The 10,621-nt window shown below is 39.9% G+C and overlaps 1 protein-coding gene across 5 annotated transcripts in view; it reads left to right on the forward strand.

Annotated features, from left to right (window-relative positions):
* TRABD (TraB domain containing) overlaps positions 1 to 10,621 on the forward strand; it is a 788,001-nt gene that overhangs the window by 497,759 nt on the left and 279,621 nt on the right. The gene's annotated exons all lie outside the window — the stretch shown is intronic.

Consider the following 10,621-nt stretch of genomic DNA (forward strand, 5'->3'; position numbering starts at 1 on the left):
GGGGTTTTATAGGTTGATGATTGCATGGTTTTGGGGTTTATAGGTTGATGATTGCATGGTTTTGGGGTTTATAGGTTGATGATTGCATGGTTTTGGGGTTTTATAGGTTGATGATTGCATGGTTTTGGGGTTTTATAGGTTGATGATTGCATGGTTTTGGGGTTTTATAGGTTGATGATTGCATGGTTTTGGGGTTTTAAAGGTTGATGATTGCATGGTTTTGGGGTTTTAAAGGTTGATGATTGCATGGTTTTGGGGTTTTATAGGTTGATGATTGCATGGTTTTGGGGTTTTATAGGTTGATGATTGCATGGTTTTGGGATTTTATTGGTTGATGATTGCATGGTTTTGGGGTTTTATAGGTTGATGATTGCATGGTTTTGGGGTTTTATAGGTTGATGATTGCATGGTTTTGGGGTTTTATAGGTTGATGATTGCATGTTTCTCACTCATTTCCTCTCTTGTATTACTACATTAATCCCTTTAAATCTCCTGCTTTGCCTCTTTCTCTTTGACAGATTATTGAAAACCAATTGCTAATCTTTAGATTATTTAATGTTATGCTATTACTGACCTAGTATAATATTTGTAAGTGCCTTAGGTATTTGTTGTTCTCATTACTAAATGTATATTCTTATTATACTTAAATTTTTTTTATATGTCTCTTTATATTGATTTATGTGTGGAGCTTTTCTCCCCGGGCCTCTACTGAAAATGGACATGTATCCAGCTAGACTAGCCCGGTTAACAAATGTAAAATAAATAAAAAATAAAAAAATAAATAAAAAATGGTTTTGGGGTTTTATAGGTTGATGATTGCATGGTTTTGGGGTTTTATAGGTTGATGATTGCATGATTTTGGGTTTTATAGGTTGATGATTGCATGGTTTTGGGGTTTTATAGGTTGATGATTGCATGGTTTTGGGGTTTTATAGGTTGATGATTGCATGGTTTTGGGGTTTATAGGTTGATGATTGCATGGTTTTGGTCCTTTTCATTTCCATTGCTTTGGGCATTGATAAGGCAACAGCAGAGTGTCGGTGGTCCAGGGTTTTGTTCCATATTATTCTGAAGTAGAAGGATTAGTAAGATGGCAAATAACTTGTCTCAGTATTTTTGTAGTTTTTTGTTTGACAAGTAGAATGAGTGAGTGTCGAAAGTTTGAATTAGTTGATGTCTAATTTCTCAGTGATTTGTGGAGTGAAATGAAGGAATATGAGAAGGTGAAGGATTGTTTATGGATAATAAGGGACTTATAATCTGTAATATTAGGGACTAAGCATATTTTTTCTGGACTAAGCATATTTTTTCTGCATTTTGCTTTGCCATTGTCTTTTTTTCACTCAGTTGAGTTGTATTACTGTTTGCTATCCAATTTGGAGCTTTTCTCCCCGGGCCTCCCCTGAAAATGGGCCTGTTTGGGCTCAGTCGAACACTCCCGGTAAAGAAATGTAAAGTAAAATAAATTTTGTGTAGGGGAAATTGGTGTCTTTGTGAGAAGGTAGGAAGTAAAATAGTGACTGGGGGTATGTAATTTGGCAGTGGTAGCAGGGTGTTTGGAAAGGAAAAAGAAGGCAACAAGGAGGAAGTGGTGCTGACTAGGATGAGGCGTTTTGAGTGAGCATTGTGTGGGGAGTAAGGAAAGAAGAGTAGTTCAAAGGGAAGGAGGAAGTGACTGAGAGGAAAGAGAATGTTACAAGTACTGAGGTGGATGGGGAGAGAATATTAATAGTAATCTGATAGATGATATGGGCTGGGTGAATGCTTGGAAATTGTCTTGATATGTTGCTTTGTCTTTAAACAGGCTTCTGATGTTATTAAAAATGGAAGGAAAGCAGTAGAAAAAAATGTGCATATGGCTGGGGATTTGGGGGTGGGAGGGGAGCAAAGTGGCTCACACCGTCACATTAGTGGGAAACAATCAATCTAGACCTGCTCAAACCCAGTGATTCTGCAAACTCATATCAACAACGGTAAACCAATGACCTGAAACAGAGTTTTGCAGTGGCTGTTAAAGACAGGAACTAAAAATGAAGGTGCACCACTATAAACTAGTGATAAGGCAAACTCTGCAGAGCGGGAGCAGTGCAAACTGCCATAATAAATCACTGGGTGCGCAAGAATGCTTAAACATTAAAGCAGCCCACACAGGGAGAGATTACAGCAATACAAAAACAAGTGAGCAATGCATCCCCTCTGTACATGCAGTCCTGGCAGTGTCAATGTAAGCTCTGCGAAATATGATGTTAAAATGGCTGCTACAATTACCTAAAGTATTTAGAGCAGTAAAGAGGCAGAGAGGGGTAAATTGCAGGTGCCTCTGAACTCTATTGTGTTTGATTTTTCCCTTCACTGCTGCAGCCATGTCACACTTTAGAGCAGCTCCTTCTCTTTACTTGAATTCTTCATATTTTGTAGTATTTTAGGTGACACCTACTACAAGAGTAAGAAAAGTGACCATACTGCCGTCCTGTGGGGTCACAGCTCCTGCACTGCACCTTTTCCAGGAGTAAGAATACTGACCATACTACTACCGTCCTGTGGGATCACATCTCCTGAACTGCACATTTTACAAGAGTAACAAAAGTTACTGTACTATCATCCTGTGGGATCACAGCTCCTGCACTGCACTGCACATTTTACAAGAGTAACAAAAGTTGCCGTACTGCTGTCTTGTGGGATCACAGCTCCTGCACTGCACCTACTACAAAGAGTAAATAAAAGTTACTGTACTACCATCCTGTGGGATCACAGCTCCTGCACTGCACCTTTTGCAAGAGTAACAAAAGTTACTGTACTACCGTCCTGTGGGATCACAGCTCCTACACTGCACCTTTTACAAGAATAACAAAAGTTAACGTACTGCTGTCTTGTGGGATCACAGCTCCTGCACTGCACCTTTTACAAGAGTAACAAAAGATACCGTACTGCCGTCTTGTGGGATCACAGCTCCTGCACTGCATCTACTACAAAGAGAAAAAAAAAAAACTTACCGTACTACTGGCCTGTGGGATCACAGCTCCTGCACTTCCCCTTTTACAAGAGTAACAAAAGTTACTGTACTACTGTCCTCTGGGATCACAGCTCCTGCACTTCCCCTTTTACAAGAGTAACAAAAGTTACTGTACTACTGTCCTGTGGGATCACAGTTCCTGCACTGCACCTTTTACAAGAGTAACAAAAGTTACTGTACTACTGTCCTGTGGGATCACAGCTCCTGCACTTCCCCTTTTACAAGAGTAACAAAAGTTACTGTACTACTGTCCTGTGGGATCACAGCTCCTGCACTGCACCTTTTACAAGAGTAACAAAAGATACCATACTGCCGTCTTGTGGGATCACAGCTCCTGCACTGCACCTACTACAAAGAGTAAAAAAAAACTTACCGTACTACTGGCCTGTGGGATCACAGCTCCTGCACTGCATCTTTTACAAGAGTAACAAAAGTTACTGTACTACTGTCCTGTGGGATCACAGCTCCTGCAATGCACCTTTTACAAGAGTAACAAAAGTTACTGTACTACTGTCCTGTGGGATCACAGCTCCTGCACTTCCCCTTTTACAAGAGTAACAAAAGTTACTGTACTACTGTTCTGTGGGATCACAGCTCCTGTACTGCACCTATTACAATAGTAACAAAAGTTGCCATACTACCGTCCTGTGGGATCACAGCTCCTGCACTGCACCTACTACAAAGAGTAAAAAAAAGTTACTGTACTACTGTCCTGTGGGATCACTACCCCTACATTGCACCTTTTACAAGAGTAACAAAAGTTACCGTACTGCCGTCTTATGGGATCACAGCTTCTGCACTGCACCTTTTACAAGAGTAACAAAAGTTACCGTACTGCCGTCTTATGGGATCACATCTCCTGCACTGCACCTACTACAAAGAATAAAAAAATCTTACCGTACTACTGGCCTGTGGGATCACAGCTCCTGCACTGCACCTACTACAAAGAGTAAAAATATCTTACCGTACTACTGGCCTGTGGGATCACAGCTCTTGCACTGCACCTTTTACAAGAGTAACAAAAGTTACTGTACTACCGTCCTGTGGGATCACAGATCCTGCACTGCACCTTTTACAAGAGTAACAAAAGTTACTGTACTACTGTCCCATGGGATCACAGCTCCTGCACTGCACCTTTTTCAAGAGTAACAAAAGTTACTATACTACTGTCCCGTGGGATAACAGCTCCTGCAATGCACCTTTTACAAGAGTAACAAAAGTTACCGTGCTGCCATCTTGTGGGATCACAGCTCCTGCTGTGCACCTTTTACAAGAGTAACAAAAGTTACCGTACTGCCATCTTGTGGGATCACAGCTCCTGCACTGCACCTACTACAAAGAGTAAACAAAAACTTGCCGTACTACTGTCCTGTGGGATCACAGCTCCTGCACTGCCCCTTTTACAAGAGTAACAAAAGTTACCGTACTGCCGTCTTGTGGGATCACAGCTCCTGCCGTGCACCTTTTACAAGAGTAACAAAAGTTACCGTACTGCCGTCTTATGGGATCACAGCTCCTGCAGTGCACCTATGACAAGAGTAACAAAAGTCACTGCTCTACTACCATGTAAGTTACTGTTCTACTGGCATGTGGGATCAAAACTTTCAAAAGTAACTTTAGTGTAATTTAGATATACACAAGTGTAGACTAAATGAGATTCCATGCAATCGGCTCATCATGGGACAGACAAAAAAGAAATCACATACATAGAAAGACGTAATTGAAAACAACATATAATAATGCTACCACCATCTTATAAATCAACTTTACACTTGAGTATAGAGCTACATGTATTTCTAGAAACACACATTGCTGCTAGATGTGTGTTTTTAGTTCTTAACAAAGTTCAAGTAATAGTATTGCACATGAACCTTGTACCACAGTATGGGTGAGCAAGTACGTAGCAGTAGCAGCTGAAGAAAAAACATTGCACCTGGGTTAGTAGTATAAATTATAATGGTTGGCTGGGCTTAATAAATAATAGGTAAAATAATGTCGCACGGTGAATGGAAAGTCCCAACTTCCTGACCTGTCCGTGATTAGACCTAATGTTAGAATTAAGAAGTCTGATTACCTTTGGATAAAATCTGCATTGAATACTGCGGTATCTTTACCTGATGACAGGCTCATAAACACTGTTTTCATGATGAGTTGCATCATTTAGTACTATGGTGTCTCTCTTTAGGCTCCTCTACATATAAAGATCCTGGGTTGTAGGCAGACTAATACCAGTTATCCTGTCGGCAGCTCTTACCACTCTCTGCAGTGATTTCTTATCTGTGACTGAACAGCTCCCATATCGAAAAACTGGATGTTAGGATGCTTTTAATTGCTGCTCTGTAGAAGGTGGAAAGTTTTATATTTTCATATTCCTGGGTGGATAAGTGAAGTGAGCGGCTCTAAGAGCCGTTGCAATTTAAGCAGTAAAGTTTCTTTTGCTTGAGCTATATATGGACCACTTGAATACTGAAGACATTTTATTTTTCAACTTTAGACAACACTGTTTTTCACTGTTCTATATTTATTTGCTTGGAATATTTTACAGTATTTGTATTTATGAAATGTTATCGTATTATTTATTATTCTGCACTAAAGCTTATAAAGTTGAAGATGACTAGATGTAAAATATTAGGTGCTAACTTTGAAAGATATGTACTAGAAATCTTTCTGTAATACTTTGTCTTCTGCCTTTGGCACTTGCACAGTTCTCACTTTTTAAATGTGCCTAAATATGACCCATGTATTTCAGACTTGGTAATGTAACATTGTTCTTATTTAACGTAAAGTAATGCCATCTTAGTTTGTTCAGCAGTAGTGCAGTCACTGGTAATGACCTTCTGCCATGTGGCCTCCCACTGATACATCACCAGTTACATTTACATCATCACTTCAGTTCTAAGTAGCATGTGCAGCTGTTGTTTGAAACACCTGTCCGTCTGTGTATAAATCAGAGATCCGTAGCATGTGCAGCTGCTGTTTGAAACACCTGTCCGTCTGTGTATAAATCCGAGGTCCGTAGCATGTGCAACTGCTGTTTGAAACACCTGTCTGTCTGTGTATAAATCAGAGGTCCAAAGAATTATCAGCCTTACGAATGGTATATTAAATATGGAACACTGGGGTGCTTTCTTTATCCTGTTTTGCCTGCCAGAAACCACCAGGGGGTAACACTGCCAGTTCACTTCCTTGCCCCTTGGCACTCTTGGTCTTAAGCTCCAGTAATAATCTTTTGCTGGACAAAAGACATTCATATTTGTACATCCATTGACAATTGTCTGAGACAGACTCACATGGGGTATATGCAGTGCCTTGAACTTTATCCTTGCTTACTTCAGAGACCTAGATCCATCCATCAACCTAAAGAAGTCCAACTTTGCCCCAGCATAGAGCCTGTTGATCTTTTGGGGGGGGGGGCACCTTTTAACAACACCTACAGGAGGGCTTTTTTTAACTTGAAGAAAAAAATAATCTGTCTGACCATATACCTGCAGAATATCTTTCAAAATGTGATCTCTCCCAAAAAGTTCCTCTGAACACTAGGCTTCATGCATCCCGATGATGACTAGCCTGCTTACACATGAGGAGGTTGCAATAATATCTCAAAAACAGATCATCCCAGAATTCACACACTCCAGAAACCAAGAGGCAGGTTCTTCTCTGTATGAGAAGAGAGATTTTATTGTGACTGGGGCAGCTTCAACTCTGCCTTGGGAGTGCCCTTCTGAGAAGCCCAGCCCATAATGACTCTGACCACAGACTTGTCTGATCTAGCCTGGGAATCTCACATGGGACCACTTCTGGTACAGGACACTTAGAACCACAGTATGAGAAAGCAAAACATAATTGCGAAAGAAAGGGTGACTGTAATCTTTGCAGTAAAATCTTTCATATAGATTTGGAAGAAAAGGGCCCTCCAGTTACTCACAGACAATGCCTTAATGATGTGGTGCTTCAGCAAGAAAGGGGAGTTGGGGGGGGCATACTCTGTAGATTGACAGTGCAAGCATGGGAGATCGTTTGGGCGATAGACATGGCTCTTGCGGCCTGTACTCTTTCCCAACAAAACATTGTGTTAGATCTGCTGAGCAGGTCACATATAGACCCACACAAATGGAGGACGTTCTGGGCCTTATCGGGCTGTGGATGTGACAGGAAAAGACTGTTTTCCTCCCCTCTGAACAGACCTTTCAGAACAGCAACTCTCAGGGGCCCAGGAAGTAGATGTATTGTCCCCCAAATAAATCTTTATGGGTACATTCAGGTTGCTGAAGCCATACCCCAGTAGCTGTAGACATGCCACTAGACAAAGCTTAAAATATAAAAAATAAAAAGTCATGGGCATTCAGAACCCATATATCTGAAACACTGGTTTGTTCTTAATGGGTCATTTGCATATATCCCATGGCCGTTCACTACAGAAGGTTTAAGGTTTTACCAAATGAAGACTCTAGCTTGGCCAGGTCTTTCTTGCAATTTGTATGGAATGGTTTGTCTTTGTGACCTTTCTACCCTTTTGATTTGGATATTAATTGCAGTATTTTGCTGTCACCCTAGTGTTTATGGACATCAGGCGTAATGTTAAGCTCCATGTTTTTAACGCGTAGCCAAGCAATCCTCTTGTGTTTACTGACATGGCCAAACACTACTACAGCTAGTGGGGTTTGGTATTATTGGCCTGAATGGACCCATAAACACTTAAAATAAATAAATAATTAAATAAAGATAAGTCATGACCATTCAGAAGCCATGAAGCTGAAATGCTGTATGCCCTTAATATGCCATTTGCATAAATCCCACTGGCCTTCACTGCAGAAGGTTTAAGGTTTTAAAGAGTGAAACCTTGCTTGTCAGGATGATTCTTGCAGTTTTCCTTTATTTTTTATATTTTATAATTGTTGACCGGATTTGTCCGACTAGGCTACATATGGAGGCCCGAGGAGAGAAGCTTCAACAAAAAATAGAAATTGTACATATTGAATACATATAGAAATACATTCATCAGTACCACACATTACTGCATTACAGTGTCATACATTAAACTGTGCCAAGTGAAATGCATAGAAATACATTCATCAGAGGGATACATTCATAATTACATATTATATACATAATAGTGCAATAGTTACATAGCTGAAAAATTTTACTAGTTATGTTTGTACAGTGATGTACCAAGAGGAGAAGATAAAGCGGTAGCTTTGTTTATTGAAGGGAAGGACGAGAGAAGAGAAGTAGAATGTTATAGGGGAGTGTTTACAGGGGATAATTACATTGGCAAGTCCATTTTTCATGAAGGTATTTTTGTAGAAATAGAAGGTTATGGGGAGTGTTTACGGGGGATAATTACATTGTCAAGTCCATTTTTCATGAAGGTATTTTTGTAGAAGTAGAAGGTTATGGGGAGCGTTTACGGGGGATAATTACATTGGCAAGTCCATTTTTCAAGAAGGTATTTTTTGTAGCGGTTTTGAATTGATTGGGATGTTCAAGGGATCTTATATCTAGTGGTAGGCTATTCCAGGCCTTGGAAGAGTTAAAGCTATAGACTAGGTGACCCATTTTGGTCCCTGGTTTGTAGATTTTTAGTAGGCCTTTTTCAGAACTGCAGAGTAATCTAGTGGGTAGGTAATGGGAGATTGGAGATGAGATAGTTGGACAGAAGGAGGGTTTGTAGAGAATGGGATGAATAACCTGAAACTGATTATACCGAAGCAGGTGAGATAATTCTACCCAATTTAGTTCTTTTAGTAATTGACAGTGATGGGACTTGTAAAAAAATTGGGCAGCAAATCTGGCAATCCTGTTATAAGTTGTTTCTAACTTGTTTAGTAGTCCAATGTTGAGGCTGGTGAGAATTTAGGAGCTATAAAGTAACATGGGTAAGAGGTAGGCATTTGAAAGGGTTAGTTTTGCTGTTTTTGTAAGATATTTTTTGTTTCTATAGGGGAGACCTAGCTTGAGATGTGTTTTTCGGATACAATTATTGACGTGTAAATCAAAGGTTACTCTATCATCAGTAGTAACACCTAAGAATTTTGTACTGGTGTCCACCTGTATTTGAGTATTATTTTGTGACAGTATGGAGAAGGAAGACGTTATGTGGTTAAGGTTTTTAGGGAGAAAGAGTAGTAATTTGGTTTTCTTTGGATTAAGGATAAGTTGGTTTTCAGATAGCTAGTTTTCTACAGAGTTAAAAGAGGACTGTGTGTCTGATTTTAGTTGAGTTGGTGATTCAGCAATAGTGATAAATGTAGAATCATCTGCGTATTGTATCAGTGAGGATCCAGGACAGGAAGAGTAGAGAAGGTTGGTAAAGATGTTAAAAAGAAGGGCCCCAAGGATGGAGCCTTGTGGAACACCCGTTTTAACAGGAAAAAGAAGGGAGAAAGCTGAGAGCCATTTGACTGATTGGAGTCTATCAGAGAGATAGCTGTTAAACCAAGATATGGTGGATGGAGAGAAGTGTAAGTTTGCTAGTTTAAGGAGAAGTTTATGAGAGACTGTATCAAAGGCTTAGAGAGGTCAATGAAGAGACCAGAAATAAGTTTGTTACTGTCTCTAGTTCGTGGTACAGAGTTTAGGAAAGACAGGAGAGCTGCAGTAGTGCTGTGCCTGGGACGAAAGCCATGCTGGGCAGGTGTGAGTAGATTTTCTTGCAGAAGGTAGTGTAAGACTTGATTGTGTATACATTTTTCCAGAATTTTGGAGAGTGGTGAGAGTATGGCTGTGGGTCTAAAATTAGTTATATCTGTGGAGTTTCCTCCTTTGTGTATTAGAAGGGTGTAAAATAGCTTTCAGATGGAAGGGACTGTGGATTCCGTAATAGTGCGTTTTTTTAGAAATAGAAACTGGGAAAGCAAGAACATCAGCAGCAGCCTGAAGGAATGTGGTGGGAATGTCGTCTACAGATGTGGAGCAAGGTTTTAATTTAGATAGTAGAGTTTTAATATAGTTAGTGGCGACAGGTTTGAGGGAGAAGGTAGTGGTAGGGTTACTACTGATGGAAGAGTTTGAGCTATTAGGTCTATTATTGTTGGTGGGATGGTTTGTGTCTTGATTTAGTAATTTGGATATTGAGTCTATAAAGTAGTTGTTAAATATGGAGGCAGTTTCCTCATGTGTTTTGTCAGGATGAGGGTTAGGGGAGGCTTGTGTACCTGGGTGTAGTATTCGATTTACAGAGTACCAGAACTTTTTAGGGTTGGATTTAAAGGTAGAAGATAGATTATTATAGAAGTTTTTCTTATCTTTATTTATGTGACTTTTGGCAAGATTTCTAAGGTCTTTATATTGCTGGAGGTCTGGTTGATGATTAGTTTTAGTTCAAATTTTCCATGCTCTGTCTTTATTTTTTAGTAGTGCACGTGTGTTTACAGACAGCCACGGGGCTATGTTAGACTTTATGCAGACTGTTCTAAGGGGTGCCACAGAATTTAACACACTAAGGACAGTGGAGTTTAAAAAGTGGACAGCTTCATCCAAAGGGTGTAGTTTTAAGGGATTCCAGTTCACTTTTGATAGTAAAGATTTTAAAGTTTCAGGATTAAAGTGTGTTAGTTGTTGTTTGATAAACCTTTGAGGTTTAGCTTGATGGGATGTGTATCTTAGCAT

Source organism: Protopterus annectens, chromosome 11.part0, assembly GCF_019279795.1.
Source record: "Protopterus annectens isolate FY-2018-M chromosome 11.part0, PAN1.0, whole genome shotgun sequence".
Taxonomy (NCBI): Eukaryota; Metazoa; Chordata; order Ceratodontiformes; family Protopteridae; genus Protopterus; species Protopterus annectens.